The 18,087-nt window shown below is 37.6% G+C and overlaps 1 long non-coding RNA gene across 1 annotated transcript; it reads right to left on the bottom strand.

The window, feature by feature from the left end:
- Nucleotides 1–5,509: 5,509 nt before the first annotated feature.
- LOC126631327 (uncharacterized) lies at nt 5,510–7,491 on the bottom strand. Its single transcript, XR_007626364.1, has 3 exons — nt 7,224–7,491; nt 7,047–7,132; nt 5,510–6,111 (listed from the first exon to the last, which is right to left on the bottom strand). It is a non-coding gene; the product is annotated as an uncharacterized LOC126631327 (long non-coding RNA).
- Between the last annotated feature and the right edge of the window lie 10,596 nt (nt 7,492–18,087).

The raw sequence follows: 18,087 nt of genomic DNA on the forward strand, positions 1-18,087 counted from the left end.
CCAATACCGGCAGTTGAGCATCTCCTGTTGCGTATGACATGGCCCCATCTCCACAGCTCCCTACTGCGTCTTCACGCCGAGCCTAGGTGACGCAACAGAGCGGCCCAATGATGCCTCAGAAGTAGCCGAGCACACTCTAGCTGCGCCTACTTCACCCGATGGAGACTTCTGGCATTTGCATGTCGACGACGCAGAAAAGCCTTCATCACTGCCGGCAGAGAAGGCTCCAAAAAGATGGATCCCATCTGGGAAGGTCCGTACAAGATCAGCAGAGTAGGGGGCAAGAGTAATTACACCCTCACCACCATGAAGCGGTAAAAAGATTGAAAAGAAATGGATGGCCTACAATCTGAAGAAGTACCATGTGTGACCTCCCGCTACATCAAAACCCGAAGACTCAATAAGCTCGACGGGCACCACCTCACAAGCTGAGGACTATCCAGTTGTTATGCAGTTCCTACCTTACAGCTAAAGTTCTTGTTCGTTTCACTCGTTTTTCAATGAGGAATTTAGAAGTAATCACAACTTGGCTTGGCTGCATGCTTACAACAACTAATCATTCCTGCACTTCAAAAGAAGACTGCGCCCTTCTTAGGGACTCATCGCAGGAATTGCGCCCCCCGAGGGACCAACCATGCTCTCCAGTGCGAGAGGGTAAACCAATTCTCCGACACCCATATGGGTCAGCTCTCCAAGACGGGAGGATAAACTTTACACTCCGAATATCCAGACGTGGATGAGCCTGGCTGCCCTAGTATAACTAGATGCACGATGGCTTGCGCCGGGATTCCTAGAAGTAGCCGCAATGGTCTTTTTCAAGGCTTAGCTAACTGAAGGATTTTGGGTCTCTTGGCCTAATCCGTAGGGAACCGGGCCCTAGAGACGGAGAGGGCACATTACGCAGTACATCCGATGGATGGCTGCCCTGGAATCCTAAAGCTGCTACCGAGTGCACTAAGGTAGCCTACGGATTCCGGAAGACTGCCTACGGCTTGCCCTTCGAGCAGTGAAGCTGCACTAGACTTATACAACCGCACATTCTTGTGAAAGGTTAAACAAGCTAGCGCGCATATACGAAGTTTTATCCACTGCCGACATGCTACGTAGTCGATAAGCTTCACCTCTGCCAAGTGCGGAACAACCTACACCAAGTCCTAAAGTGTTGTGATACTTGCTACGCAACCTACGGAATTGAAGAAAGTCAAGGTTAACAGCCTAGTGGTTACGCGGACTTGTCTGCTTCTGTAAGTAAGGCATCCGGCTGCCAACCCTATGGCTAACAAATTTGCAAAGTTCTACACCAACACCTACGGCTGCATAGGCTACGCGAGTTTGTCTGCTTATAAAAAAGTAGCATGCCTGCCACTGGTCTATCAAGTCTAAAGGTTAGGGCATGAACAAAAGAAGTGAAGATAAAGAAAAACGAAGGAAAACATGTTTATAAACAACTAGCAAAGGCCGAAGGAGTTCAAGCAAAACAAAAGCTACAAGGAAAAACAAAGAAAATCCTAAAGGCTACCTAAAATACTATACTACAGCAGTTTGGACATCCCACGACTACTCGGTCGCCACACCTTCAACAGCCGTAATACTCTTAGCAACGGCATCATCCGGCGCTTCACCCTCGGCTGCCCCAGTCTGGGCACTAACTTCTCCAACTACTTCACCAATGGAAGCCTTAAAAGTAAAAGCAAGCAAGTCTTTCGGAGAAATAGAGAAAGGTCTTAAAACCTCAAGCCCATCATTCTCACCCTTCAGCTGCTCATTCTTCTTAAGCAGACTAACACAGACGCGCTGCAGCTCATCCACTCCCTTCTTAGCATAAGCAGTGAAACGAAGCTCAGAAATTGCAAGCTTAAGATCTTGAATCTGAGGCGAATCAATCTCAGCAGCAAAGGGAGCAGGCTTTGGTGCCACTTTAGTAGCAGAGTCCACCTTACCACTCTTCATAATAGCAAGTCTCTACAAAGGTGAACCGGACTTGGCTCCCAAAGAACGTCCTGGTACAGACTTCGGCACTGGGGGCATGATAAAACCTTTACGCTGAGCAATCTTATCCACAATTGTACTAGCCATTCTCAACATGGAAGACGCCACATGCTAAGATCTAGCAGCCTTATTTTTCTTCCCATTAGAAGAAGTCATGTCAATCACATACCTCTCGGTAGCAAGCGGACCCTCATGAGTAGCAGAAGAAGTCTTCAGTTTTTTCTTAACTAGGCATCTCATGAGCAGGCGGGGAAGATCTCTTCTTTCCATCTTCATTCATAGTAAGCTCCACGACAGCGATCAGACGAGCCAATGCATCCGCCTTGATCCTCTTTACCTCATCTTTCTGGAGCAGCCCACCTTTCTTTCAGCAAAGAAGACTAAGTAGCCAACGACATTCATGGTACTCAGCAGGGGAGCTCAACCCAGCATTCCAGCAGGCAGAAGGCATGCATGCCCAACATTCCAGCAGCCCATGAGACCCGCAATCTCCTTATTTCTCTCAATCGCCAGCCTGGCCCGAGTCAGGTCCAAGAGCCCAAAGGACATGAGCTATGCGGCTCGCCTAACACTGTGCCCTAGCGCCACAATCCTCGACCCCAGCTGCACAAGCTGCCCTTTGCTCAGGCCAAGCCAAGCTGCCCAAGCAGTGGTCCCTGCCACGACATCTCCTCAGCTCATGCCGAGCCAGCTCCTGGCCCCTGCCAGCCGACGTGCCGCACCACCCCAACGGCTACCCCGCAATAGCACTATCCAAGAATAAGGCAAGAAAAATTAAATTTTTCTTACATTGGTGCGGCACGAAGAAGACGAAGAAAGCAACGAAAGACGGTCCTTTGCACGGGCAAGATGTAGAAGATTGCTAGAGGAGGGGAAACAAATATCCTCTAAGCTATCTCTCTCTTGTAGGGTAGAATAAATCGCTCTCCAAAGTTGATTTAATAACCCACTTAAGGTGGACTTAAATAGGCTTTGAGAGAAATTTATTTCCCTTTCCTAGAAGGATCTAATTTCCTATTAAAGAGAGAATCTACATCAAAATAGGAAGCAGTCCTAAGTTTCCTAAAGCAAGAAAATCTCTACACCTGCCGCCCTTTTCTGCGAGCAGCCCAACAGGTGTGGGGGCATTTATGGAGCCAAAAATATTCACAAGGCGACACGTGGGTTTTTTGGACAAAAAGGACAAAAATACCCTCGAGGCATACCGGGTCTCCTACACGCGAGCAGTGGAGAATCATCCATCAACCAAGTCAGAAGTACCCAAAATGGGTAACAATTCAAAACCTATTTCATATATGTTTTTACCTCATTTTTTCCTTATTCAATTAGCCATTTATTTCAAACATTCCATAACATCCTCAACCAATTAATATAATCAATATATTAAAGGCTAATTACATCACCAAATCACCCCAAAATCACACCAAGGGCCGGCCATTCCCATCCAAAAAGAGCCTATCATATTCTCTACCTTTTCTACCATTTTCCCTTTTTAATTACACTAATTAGCTAGCCAATTAAACCCATAACCATCAAAACATTCCTTTATGTTTAAATTAGCCAATTAATCATAATAAATTGGCTAATTAAACCTAAATTAAACCTAAAAACCCTAGCCACCTCCTAACTCTATAAATAGGCACCTATTCTCACCAAAAAATCAATTCCAACACTTTGGCAAAAATCCTAAAATTCTCTAAACACTCCTTCTCTCTAAATTCTAACTTTGGCATCGGAGGTTCTTCGGCCAAAGCCCCCCCCATTCATCGTGGGCGCGTGAGGCTCTTGGCCTTAACCTAAAGTGTTAATTGTTTTGTAGGTGCAAAATTGTCCAAGATCAAGGAGGAAGAAATTTGCATCCACAACATTTTTTGACACCCCTTATGAAGTGGGTGCTACAAAGTGTTGTGTACTGAAATATAGACATTTCAGATCGTTATAATACATTACGAAGTGGGCGCTACAAAATGTGTGTCAAAAAACTGTGTCCCCTTATTCTAACCCTTTAATTATAACTTCATATAAAACAATACTCATTTGTATTCCTGGACAGTTTTGTTTTGTCACTTTGTGTGCTCAATGTATAAATCCAAAGGTATAAGCTTGTAAGAGGACTCACAAGCTAGATTTTGTTTAGTGACGTTTTTCTTTCTACATTTAGGAACTAAAACTTGAAAACTCTTTCAAAGTTAAATACATATTTTTCTCTAAGAGGAGAATTGAAGTTTCAATTTCTCGAACGGTAGGAATCCAAATTGAATGTATCGTGGATAGGGTTTGAGGGACTTATCAACCCGCCAACTTGCACAGTGCACTTTACGTTACATGCAAGAAAAAGAGAAGGTTTGGTAAGTCTTCACGTGTTGTGTGCATACATATATATATATATATATATATTTAGAACTAGAACAGTTGCGCTGCTTGAGCATATACAGTGAATCTCAATGATACTGCAAACTAAAGAAAAAAATAGAGAACTTTAATGAAAAGTTTTGGGTACTGTTCATTTTAACAAAAAATTATATTTTTATACTAAAAAGTCAATCATAGTACTATTTACTTTACCCTTTATTTTGTCTTTATCGTTAAAACTCAAAATTTTCAAGTCTTTTTCATTAATTTTCTTAAAAAAAATGATAGTCCAATTTCTTAAACACAAAAGTCTTAAGGCGGGTCTATTTTTGGGAGATTATCTTACTTATATATGACCGTTTGCATACGACACTAAAGACAATTAAATTGTGCTAGTTTTAATAGATAGGATTGAATTAGAAAAGTCTCACGTACGTGTGAATATGATCGCATAGTAGATTGGTCTGAATACAGCGCACCTCTGAATACGTATCCTATAATAATGAGGTGTTAATAATAATGTTTTTTCCTTTCTTTCTTTTGAGGTCTTTTGTCACAACTAGTGGACTCGGTCACTCAGATTCGACCCAATCTTTGTTTCTCTTCAAGAAAGCAATTTCACAAAATTTATATTAAAAAGCCATAAAGATACTTCGTACTTCCTAACAAAATTTATTCATAGACTAGGATGGTCACTGTGAAAGTCTTGGTAAATGTCCCCAACATGTATTTTTATTTCTTCTTCATTTTTTCTCAGAGTAGGTAAAGTGACTCCAGACCCAACCAAAAGATGGGGAGGTACACTGCTTTTGGCCATCATTTTTTAAATCTCTTTTCTTTTTCAAATGTATTTAACCAATTACTTGTTCTTAATAAATAATTTATTTTGATACAACGGTACATTTATCTTAAGAGATGGAGAATTAATGACAAACTATCTTGAGGGAAGAGAATTGAATATAGGCATGCACGAGTTTTTAAAAATAATTTTGATGGAATCGAACTATGAAAGTGACACGTCCGACTCTGATATCCTCCAAATATCAGGGTAGGCACGTGTTGGCCGACACTTGAATGTGGCAAAGCTATACTAACATGCATGAGAACTATGAAGAAAGAACAAACATAAATAAAACTCGTAAATTTAACTATAATGAATATGCAATTGGGGAACGTGTTTAGAACATACAACTAATCCAGAACATTGTAAAAGGAATGATATAAAGATGTACGGACAAGGGAGTGGGTCCTACACCGAGAGGACTCGAAGATGTGGATGTGGGAGTGCCTTGACGCCGGGATTGTACACCTCGATTCTAAGTCTTGAGGGGGCGCAAAACAAAACATGAGTGGACCAAGTTTATATATATAGTAATACTAAAACAGTTATTCATCAACGTACTAACCTCCAAAGTTTATGAAAACTCAATAGCATAATATGTAGTAGGTTTTCTAAAAACCCTAGCATGCCATAAAACTTTCGTAAAACATATATCATATATAGTGTGCATAGTAGCATCATAAAGGCATATGTATATATAAATCTTCATTTGCCCAAAGGCATATATGTATATATAATTCTGCATTCGCCCGAAGGCCCTTCATCACGTGGCCATAAGCATCACCACGCACCCGTAGGCATGTATAAATCTTCATTCGCCCGTAGGCCCCTACATCATCCGACCGAAGCCATATATAGATATCATTCGCCTGTAGGCCCCTACATCACTTGACCGAAGCCATGTATATATATCATTTGCCCGTAGGCCCCTACATCACCCAACTGAAGCCATATCAAAATATCATTCGCCCGTAGGCATATATATAAGCATAGAAAATCATAAACATAATATTTCCAAAATATATGTATATACCTCAACGGAGCTTAATAGCTCAAACATCATATGTTAAATCATATTCATAAATATCTCAGTAAATATAAGTCTAGTAAAGCATGATATTTCATAAAGTGTAAATCCAATTTACTCATAAACGATTCATAAAACGTAGTCATAAAATCATGTTTTTCATGTATGCATTTGTAGCAATAAAAATAAGCATTTTGGAAGGGGTCCACTCACTTTACTCCATTGTCGAAGAGCCGTGCAAACAAAAGAAGACAAAAACACCACTAACAAACGCACCTAAGCACATAAAGGGACCAATTAACAAAACTATACTATAACGATTGAATTTGGGAAAACGAACGTCATAAACGGATTCAAGACGTTGAAAAAACCTAAGAGGGGACCTCGGGTGCCCCCATGGGCCGCCATGCGCCGAGTTGAGTTGCCAAAAAGTTAGCCAGAAGAGTCGTCGGCGCCGCTGTCACATTACCTCATGCGGATGCGCTTGTGCTCCACGCGCCGGCCAAGATAGATGGCCACGCGCTGGCTAGAAACTGGGATCCGGTTGGGTCGGGTTGGATCTAGTTCAGTTATGGGTTTTGGGTTGCAAGGTTGGGCCTGAGTAATGGGTTAGGCCCATGTTAAGGAGTTGGGCCCAGTTTCTAGGTTTGGGCCTGAAAGTTTTGGGCTGGTTTCAGATCTGATGTTGGTTTCAGGTCGGCTTAACCCGGTTTCAGACCGTGGGTTTGGTCGGAATCTGGGCAAGGTTTCCCGAGCTCCGTTCGAGCTCATTTCTACACCATTTTCGACGTACAAGTTATGGAAATGAAGCTTAGAGAGAGAGGAAGAGATTCGTACCAATTTAAAGTTGTGTGGTGGCCTAAAAACGACCTGCAAGCTTCGGGTTCTCGCCGAAAAAATGGGAAAATGTCTCCGAGTAGTTTCTTCGTAGTTTCAACGCCCAAAATACGTACAAATGGGTTAACCTTCAACATAAGATGAGGGAAAGACGATGCAAAGGGTTTAGAACCTTACCTTCTGTCGTGACACGTCGAGGGAGACGATGAACGGTGCCTCGGTCACTATTGGAGTGCAACAGTCATAGCCTGGTTCGAGATCGTGACTGGGAAGATTTTAAGGTGGTGGTGGTTTGTGACGGTGCTCGCCAGAATGGCGAGTAGTGGTGGTGGTTCTCGGGGAGGGAAGGAAAGTGAATGAGAGAAAGATTCAACAGAGGGAGAGATGAGAGAAAGGTCCGAGAGTTATACACGGGAGGAAGAAAGGAGAAATAAAAGAATAATGGTTGGGCTAGGGGGACAAAATCAAAAGGAGTGGGCCCCACAAGGCACACTAATTAAGACCCAAAAAGCAAAGATTTCAAAATATCTAACCCCAACCATAGTGAAATTACAAAATTGCCCTTACAGTTCGTAAATTTCGGGACGGATTGTTACAAAAGAACTCATTGATGTGGTCAACAAAATATGAATGACATTCATCAATTTGAAATTTAGGAAACAAATTATGTCTAATTAAAAGCACAAGGATCAATTGTTGTAAAAGCCTATTTCTTCTTGAGCCATACTTTTTTCAGAAAACTAACAAAAAATTCAAAAAAAAAAACTTTAGTTTTAATGAAAAATGAAAAATAAAGGTGTTGTGAATAGTACTATGAAAAGGTAAAAATATGATTTTTCGTTAAAACTGAACAGTACATAGAGTGTTTCATTAAAACTCCCTACTTTTTTTACCCCTTCAATTTTTTACTTTTTAAAAGTGATGTCAACCAATATAATATTAGAATCTTTAGTCAAAGGTCAATCAAATCTTTACTAATTAGCATATATCAATAACTATTTTTTAAGGACATAATCAATGAAATATTTATAAAAATTATGGATAAGTCAGTAAAGCATGCCACATGGGTTTAAGCTAGTTAGAAGATAACGTTTGTACCTTTCTTTCTTCACTTTATTCCATTCTTTATCTCATCCCCTCTTACAACCCAAAAATCCAAAATACAAATAATTCACATTGAATTGAATGGATGGAAGTTGGTATCTTGAGTAGGATTATCATGTGTTTTTCAGTACGGCCAAAATCCAAGCACTAAATTGTAATTATTATTTTGACGTGGAAGTAACTAATGACATTATTATAGGTTAGGTTTCATTCTTTGAATCAAGAAATCAAATTTAGCCAATTTCAAAATCATAGATACACACGAATCAAATTACATAAAACAAACAAAAATCTTAACACAATGTAGGGAAGATTGAAAGTTTCAAAATTTAACCTGCAACGATGAAGCTCGAAGAAGGTCTTGCCATCATAAGACGTACTGTATAGGAATTTAGCCAAATTTGCAACCCTACTCCGAAAGGCATGGTCTTTGGATAACTATCTATCATCAAGGGCAACAAGCTCTTTTAGACACATATTCCAGGGTTGGAGTAAGGCGGCACCGAATACAAGTACTTCATAAGTTCGGTTATGGACTCCACAACTTCCTTAGCAGGACTACACAAACGAAGCAGTGATGTCACCATCATTCTATTTCGGAGCAGTAGGTGAAGTCCGATGACTTCGCCGAGATTGACCATGTTTGTTTCATAAGATAAGGAAACATGATCCAATAAGGAATCAACCAGGTTTCCTATATTCTTGGAATCCTTACAATCTAAGAATTGGCATGGGACGCAAGTAATCATACTGGTAAGAGGATGCAACATCTACTCATAGATATCCTACGAGATTCTTCCAATTTAACACGAATTCCATATCCTAAAAGGTCTCTATCTCAACTGATATACATACACCATTCTAGGATTCATATCTGGTAACGTAATTATAGCACACTTGCCAATTTGCTTGAGTCTCATAATATTGCTTACTGACTTGACCGTTAAAGAGCCTTTGACCGGCATAATCCAGTCTTTGGTTGCTTACGGTTGTTTGTTTTTTTATAGGTTACTCTATTCTGCATCTCCACTTGTTGCAGCAGTGCGTGAATTTGGTTCCAACAATCATCAAAATTAAAGGTCATATAGCCGTTAAATCGTGATGACACGTTTGTAACCGTCCTGTTACCAAATCTCCTAACGTTTTCATTGGTGATTTTTATCATATGCGATCTTGGAGTATATACAAACAAGTTTGACAATTATATAGTTGAAAATAGTTTCATAGAATGCATATCCCATCAAAAAAATAAATTCAGCAAACACTTAAAATTTATTATATACTTCTATTAAGTAGAATGTAAAATTTTGCAGTATCCAGTAGTGTAAATATTCTAAATTGATGATCGGGTTCGTTCATTGTGTTCTTCAAGGGTCGATGAGTGTAGCTATGAAAAAAAATTCAAAATTTGAGCTAAAATGACCTTTAAATCGTGATTTTTCATTTCTATGTGTCGAATGATTTCTTCCCGTTATCTAATCCTCGAATGTTTGTTTTTGGTGATTTTTGACGATTTTTTGCTTATGCAATCTCAGAGTATATACAACCAAGTTTGACGGTTTAATCATTGAAAATAGTTTCGTAGAGTGTGTATCCCATCAAAACAATAGACTTAACAAACACTTAGAGTTTATTCTATACTTTTATTAAGTAGAAATTAAGATTTTGTGGTATGTATTAGGGTAAATATTCAAATTGGTGATCATGTTTGGACATTGTATTTTTCTAGGGTCGAGTAGTGTAGTTATAAAAAATCATCAAAATCAAAACTAAAATGACTGTTAAATCGTGATTTTTCGTTTCTAACCATTGAAAGATTTCATCCCATTACCTAATTTCAAAAGTTTGCTTTTGGTGTTTTTTGGCATATGCGATCTTGAAGTATGTACAAACAAGTTTAATGGTTGGATTATTGAAATTAATTATGCGAACTGCGAAAATCATCAAACAAATTAAATATGCCAACCATGTCTCACTTTTGCCTGACGAAATAAAAACTATAAACCCCTAAACCCTAAATTGTACCTTTGTGCGACAAAATAATATTCTTTGCCCGAGGAAATAAAAATTTTAAACCCTAAATTGTACCTTTACATGACAAAACCTAGATGGTTCATTATGTAAAGGTTGCCACTATACGCACTAAGGTTTTTCCTTGGCGTGGAAACTTTACCGGACGACTGAAGCTTTGCCTAACAAAAGTACTGTCGAGTAACTTTCGTCGGGCAAAAGCTTTTGAAGAAACCAAAACGTTATTGTGTAAAGATTATTTGCCCAACGACCTGTCGTTTGTTGGGCAAAACTTCGTCATACAAATGGTATTTTCTGGTACTTCATTTCCTTGACATTAATTGAGACGGCAACGGAACTTCTTTGAAAGTTTGAATTGGAACTTTAATTAATAGCTTGGTCATTAATCTTGAAAAATCCTATGGTTTTTGTTCGTTCTTTGACTTGTATAGAGAATAGAGACTTGTTAGCAGATATATATACAGTCTACGTTTTGGATAAACCTCTTGATAATATCAGATATTCAGCGTCGCTTTAGGGTATTGGTTAATGAACAAAAAGCGAAGGAGACAATAGCAGAGAACTGAACTAAATAATGATAAGTTTCATGAAGGGACACAAAGAAAGTTGTAGAAAATGGAAAGTAATGATAAGTTTCATGAAGTTAATCTGAAATAAATACAACAAATAATCCTACAGTATTTGGACCACCACCACTCCATTTAACCTAACCTAACTTCAAAGGAATGGACATGGATCCTCTCTGGATCCAATTGTCCTAATCCTAGGGATCCATCAATTCGGGCTGTTGAAATTTGATTTAACGGTTAAAATTATTATAACTTTTAAAGTAAAACCTTATTTATAGCCGTTAGATCAAATTTCAATGGTCCGAATTGATGGATCCTTAGGATTAGGACAATTGGATCCGGAGAGGATCCATGTCCCAAAGGAATATATAACTAAATTAATAAATATGTCCAAAGGTGAACGTAACGTCAAGGCGTGCATGTAAGGACCGATGTGTCGTGTTAGGGTTGGGTCGCATGCAAAGTTGCTGTCAATTATTATATACGCACATAGTCACACTACCACAAAATACCAAACCCTAATTTCTGGAAGAGAAAGCTTTTCTTCTTCCTTTTTTTCCTTTCCGTTTTTCTCTTTTTTTTTTTTGGTAAAACTTTCCGTTTTTCTCTTCAAAGAGTAGTTTTCACAGTTTCAGGTACATATTAATAGCCTTGCTTTCAAAGGACATCGGATATTTTTGAGAGAGTTGGTTCTTTCTTGCTACTTTTGGCTGTTGTTAATTTGTTGGCTAGTCACTGCATGCATGCTAGTAGTGGATAAGGTTTTGTGGGGGTGGGGGCGGGGGGTGTGGTTTTGAATTACGTAAATTAAAACACCACCAAAAGTAGAAGAATATGCATTAGAATCTGAAGATCAAACCAAAAGCATCTCGCAATCTCTTCATCTTGTTTGTATCGACGTTTCCACATCCCACCTTGTTTCTTTGACCCTCCTTCGTATATAAAAAGAAGAAGGAAATATTAAATACAATTCGAGGAGATATTCAAGCTAACTTGGGATATTATATGTGCGTTGAATTGGCATGCTTATTAACTACACTAGAGGAGAGGAGGTGAGGTGAGTTTAGCCAATAATATGGTTCAAACTCGTCTTTGGCGAGAATCGAACCTAAATAAAGAGGAATACCACTAAACCATAGTATTAAGTGACGAAAAAAAAAAAAATTTGTATGAAAGATATTAATATAGTGAAGCAAAGAGAAATACAAGTAGAGGTCACACTACGACTCCCAGTCCCACAACGGGGAGAAAAGTGTTACCTAATCACACAAAAAGCATCAAAGAACCCAGAAAGAAGAGGCAAACATCACCAAAAGCATACCAAAAAAAATGAGGGGAGAAGAGGAAACACCCCCTTCAAAAATTAAAAAACTAAAGGATAAGGTATTCTATCAAGAGAGAGGACCATCACCAGCGAGGAAGGACACATAGTTGCCTAACTCATAAGAGTAAATTGTAGCAATGGTCCCTTAATTTTAATCAAATTGGAGCAATGGTCCCTCAACTAAAAATCCATTATCATTGGTCCCTCAACTTATCAAAATGTGTAGCTATAGTCATTTTCATCAATTTCGTCAAAATTTTGTCAAAATAAGTTATGTTGGAATAACCATTTATATAATTATGGTCCCTCAACTCAACTCATAAATTCACCCTACTTTCCTAGTGGAAACATGCATATTCATTTATCCAATTCTAGTAAGTTAGCGTTACTCTTATAGTTCTTAATACTTTGGAACACTCTAGTCAGATAGTGAACTGATCGATGAGCAAGAATAACGCTCTCTAATATATATATTATCCCAAAGCAAATTGTTGGATTACAAGTACCTTGATCCAACTTTATTGCATGTATGGTACGTAAACAAACTTTTTAAGTATATCAAGATACTTATAACTTATATGAAAACACCTCAATTTATCTGTATGTGCGAAGTTAAAACTTTATACTCAACGGTAGTCTAGAGGAAAATCGGTGAACCGTGAATCAAGCAACCTCTCTACCTTGAATTCATAACTTGCACAATAAGTGGCATCGACATCTGTGCCCGTGAGTCAACTACCAACCACAACACAGTACACCACCTGAGCAATTATCCAACACTCGTAGTTTAAAAATTGGACAGGATCAAGTTGACTTAAAATAACGTAATTTTTCTTCTGAATCCAAGTTCGAATTTTCATTTCTATAGTTTAACAACGCTTGAACGACAAAAAGGACTAGAGAGTAGGTTGAGTGAATTTCCCACGATACCCAAATATAGTCCACAAATTTCTTGATCAAAGAATGGCTTCCCGAATGGATCCCTATCCAACACAATCTTGTGTCTGGCAAGAAGTTAGAGCCCAAGTAGAACCCAACAAAATGGGCTCAAGTCCAAATATTGAGGCCCAAAACAGGTAAAACCGACTTTGTTTTGGTGGTGAAATGGGCTTCTGTTAAACCTCGGTGGGCTTTACAAGGATGGAAAAATATACGGAGTGTCCACACGACGCGCCACTGGAATTTGGAGGGGAAACAGGGTGAAGCAGAGTATACCAACGGGTGGACGAAATGTGTAAGCTACCGGGACAGGGTGCTGCATGCAGCCGCACAGTTGTCCCTGCGACATACATTGTTCCTCAACGGTTTGTTTGTACGTGGGAGCTGGGACAAAACCTATCAAGAGGTTCTTTTAAAAGTGAAACCTATGTATTTTCTACCATCTTATATTTTGTATGTGCCCATATGCTAGTTACAATTATTAAAAGTAAATAATTTAATAAATAATAATTTAATTTAACATATTGGGTGGAGAATAAAATTTAAACAAAAAAATTAATATGTCACATAAGACCATCTCCAAAGGAGATGTCAAAAATGCCACATAGACGTATGACGGTAACAAATGACGTACTATTTACTCCAACCGAGATGTCAAATATGACATGGAAAATAAGACTAAGCTGACATGGACAAAGACATGTCAGATTTGAAGCTACCTTCAAATTTGATTTTTGCTATTTCTAAGGGCATTACACTTGCCCTGTCTTAAATGTTAGCATATTTAAGTATTTTTTTTAATTTTTTTAAACCAATAACAACCCAACTTTTATTATTTTTGTTCACAAAAAACATAAATGCAACAATAAATTTTGACATACCGAGTGGAAGGAAAATATTAACAATATGTTAAATTGTCAAGTCAGCCATCAAATTTAAATTTGATGTTTTAAATTTAACAATTTGACATCTTCTTTGAAGATGGTCTAAGGTGACAGAGTTCGTAAAAAATCTCAAAGTCTGCTTAACATTTCTTTTTTTATGAAAATGAGTAACTTACCATCTTCTTATACTCACAATGCTTCTCCCGAATCCGGATCCTCTTTGTGAGGATTCCAGGGATCTATGAATCGTGTCTGTTCATCGTACATCATGCGGTCAAAAATCATTTTAAATTTTATTTAAAATTGAACACAAACAATACCTAACGAAAACTGACCGCATGATGTACGATAAATGAATACAATTTACTGATACCCGGGATCTTCACAAAGAGGATCCGGATTCACTTCTCCCAACTCCCAGGTGAAAAAGGAATCTATGGGTCTAAATTGACAAAAATACCCCTAATTACTAAACACATTGTTCTTGTTTTCTTGGCTTTCACAATTTTTGTTTTTTTTAAAAAAACAGAAAAATATGGTAGACAATGTCATAGTTTGTTTCATATTTTCTGATCACATTTTAGACTTTTCGTATAAAAGAGACAAGAAATTGATTATAACTTATGTGCATTTTGTAGGGGCTTTGCATTAGTGTAGATTCAAAAATGCATTTGTTTAGATAGGACGGAGCCATAACTTTGTCACAATGGAAGTACGATAAGCTTCAAACCTCACGACCTTCAATTAACATGCCTAATTTCTTTGGGGCTATTTCGTTTTTTATTTTCACTTTAAAAAAAAATGTGAAATCTTGTTTGGTAATTATTTTTAATTTTTAACTTTCAAAAAACAAAAGAATTGAAAATTAAAAGTAGGTACCAAATAAGATTTCAATTTTTAGATTTCAAAAAGATAAAAACCAAAAATTAAAAACAAAAGATGAAATGATTATCAAGCGGTTCCTTAATCTTTTCCTTTAACTCGGATATTTCTTAAATGCATTCTATCAAATATTTTAAGATATTAAATACTGTGGTCAAAACTGAACGTTCAACAAGATTAGTGAAAGCCGAGCCATTGAGGTGATCCGAACCGACCAGTTTTTTTTTTCAAATGGTCATTTATCACAGTGGTAGAAATAAGTATTATTTTTGTACCATGACGATGGTTTGAACTCCGTCTGTTAACTAATCTAAAATTTAATTTAACAAATTTATCGTTTGACCAAAAAAAAAAAAAACCATAGCTTCGCTACTGTGTTTAGAAGTAAAACTTATTGAGAAAAAAGTTCTAGAAGAAACCCCAACTCTTAGAGGGAGCATGAACGAACATGAAAAAACAAAAAGAAACAAGGGTATTTTGGACCATAAAAAAGTTGGTTCGAAGGTGTCAGCTCCTGAATTCCACAATTCCACGTGAACAGATTCTTCATGGCTGTTTCTGTAACCCCCTAAACACATTAAAACCAGAACCTCCAATTATAGTAAAAGCCAGATCTTACTCCCTCTCTCTCTGCAGAAACATTAAGAACCCACAAGGAAGAACGAGTCCACATTCAAATTCAAAGGCAACATAAACAAATTTAGTCCCAAATACCCGATTATTTATAATATTGTCCCAGTCCAGATTCCGTTCTGATATACACTACTGCATTTCTTCACTGCAGAAAAATTTCAGGTATTTCCAGTTGGCTGGCTGAAAACATATGGCGATCCTCTTCCATTGTTAGAGCTTCTTTCAGTCCTCTATCTTCCTCACAATGTGGATGCTATGGAGGACATTTGAAGGCTAGGGTTAATTGTTTGAGGTAAATAATCTCTAATCTTTTCTGGGTTCTTCTACATTTTGTTAATTATAAGTGCATTGGCTTCATTCCTCCCCACATTTTTCAAGGAGAAGAACAAAAAAAAAAAGGGAAATAACGCCTTTTCTTTTAGTACATAAAGACTTTTGGGAACCCTTTTCTTTTTATTACATAAAGAGTGTTCGAGACCTTCGTTTTCTTTGTTTGGATTTTCCTCGGGTAGGATTTTTTCCGGCAAGGTTTTAACGGGGCCACTTTATCTTCGATTCTGTAATGTCTTTTCGAAGAGTGACGTTTTTCATTTTTCTTGACTTCTTGTTAAATTGGCTACTTCTGTTCGTTTTTGTTTAAACCAGAAACATATCTTTGAAAAATCGTTATATTTGAGATGATCAGATGTTTGTTAAAGCCAAAAACTGTTGTTTTGTGAAGACATCATTTTAGTTAGTGTCAAGTCATTTGTCTCACATCGATCGTTGATTAATCTGAGAAAGATTATGATGACTTTAGCTATAGTTCTAGTATTTTGTGATTTATTAACTAATTAGAGTTTTGAGTCTTTGAGCTTGTTTTTAATAACACTGTCTGCTCTAAGCTTCTGTTAATTAACTAATTAATTACGATAATATCTAGAGAAGAAAAGTAGTTAGAAGATATGTCCTAGAATTCCAAACGCAAAACAAAGATTTACAAGTTTGTTTTGGCTGAAGATGTTAAAGGGGAAAAGTGATTAGAAAAATAATTTAGGTGCGATTCCTAAACGGATCAGAGCATGACGGATGGTTTAAAGCTAGGGTTTGGTGATAATCTTGTCAATCGGGTAAGCCAAGGTAAAACCATTGAAATCAAAAGTACCAAAAACCGTTTTTGGTTCCAAGTACAAACTACAAAGACAGACATCATGGTTGTCATGGTTGTTATGCTTTGGTTTCATCTCGATAAAGTGAGGACACGTGAGATTTGCAGAACTTGCTAGATGTACAATGGTTTTGTTGGTTTTGAGGGGCTTAAGAAATGAGAAAGTAAAAGTTTGTTTGATAATCATTTCATTTTTTTTGTTATATTTTTTTGCTAGCGAGAGTCAGCTAAAAAAAATATATATATATAGGATAAACGAGGAATTAGGATAAATTAAGAATGAAGAAGAGCAGATGAAGAATGGTAAGAGAGTTATAGAAGAAAGCATGTACAATAAAAGACAATGAAAACGCAAAAAGTGGTTTTTTTTTTTTTTTACTTTTGATATTTTGTTTTTTTTTTCTTCGTTACTTTTATTCCTCTCTCTCTCTCGTCTCTTCATCTTTTTTTTTGTCTCATATATTCCATCGTATTTCAAACATAAAAAAAATAAAAATAAAAAACGCAATGGTTGCCAAACAAACTTTAAATTTTTTGGATTTGAACAAAACAAACTGTTTATGTCGTGGCAAGAACTATAAAAATAATAGTAATAAAACCTATTTGACTATTTTGAATCTTGAAGTTAGCGTTTTATAGGAAAATTTGAAAATAATAGTAATCTCGAAATTAGTGTTTTATAGGGAATTTTAATCAGAATCTAAATTTTTGGGCATGTTAAAGACTGAATTTTAAAAGGAATTGGCTCCTCAATGGATGAGGAGGAGTTGATCCTCAAGATGCTTTGTAACATATTCACGGAACTTCGAATTTATGATCGTCAAGATGCTCGTTCGTTAACATTTTCTGAAATAATTTTTCGTTTTGTAGATACAAAAACAAGTGAAAAATGTGTTTGACAAATTGTTTTCCAAAAATAAATTCAGAAAACGAAAAATGCAGAAAATAATATTTAGCTTAAATTTTGTAGACCATCAAATTGATGTTTCTCTATTTTTCAAGAACAATTTTCAAAATAAGAGAAAAGAATACACACACACACACAATCAAATTGATGTTTCTCTATTTTTCAAGAACAATTTTCAAAATAATAGAAAAGAATACACACACACACACACACATTTAAAAAAATTATTTCATAAAAGATAAAATCATGTATGTCACCATCACTGTAGCCACACGACCACAACATTGTACACCGTCTCACCATCACCACCACCACCACCACCACCACCATCTTTGGCACTACCACCTCCCACCACCATATCCTACACCGCCATCACCCTTGCCACCATGGCTACCACCACCTTCACTGTCTCACAATTTCCACAACCAACACTGTCGTCGCTGTCTCACCATGGCCACCACCACATGCACCTATGCTGCCACCACCACCACCACTAGATGATCCACCACCATCATTCCCGCCACCATGGCCGTCACCACCTCCATCATCTTATCGTTGCGACCACCAGCACGACCCTCCACCACCATCACCACATCTTCACCTCATTACCCTCACCATGGC

This window comes from Malus sylvestris, chromosome 1 (assembly GCF_916048215.2).
Source record: "Malus sylvestris chromosome 1, drMalSylv7.2, whole genome shotgun sequence".
Lineage (NCBI taxonomy): Eukaryota > Viridiplantae > Streptophyta > Magnoliopsida > Rosales > Rosaceae > Malus > Malus sylvestris.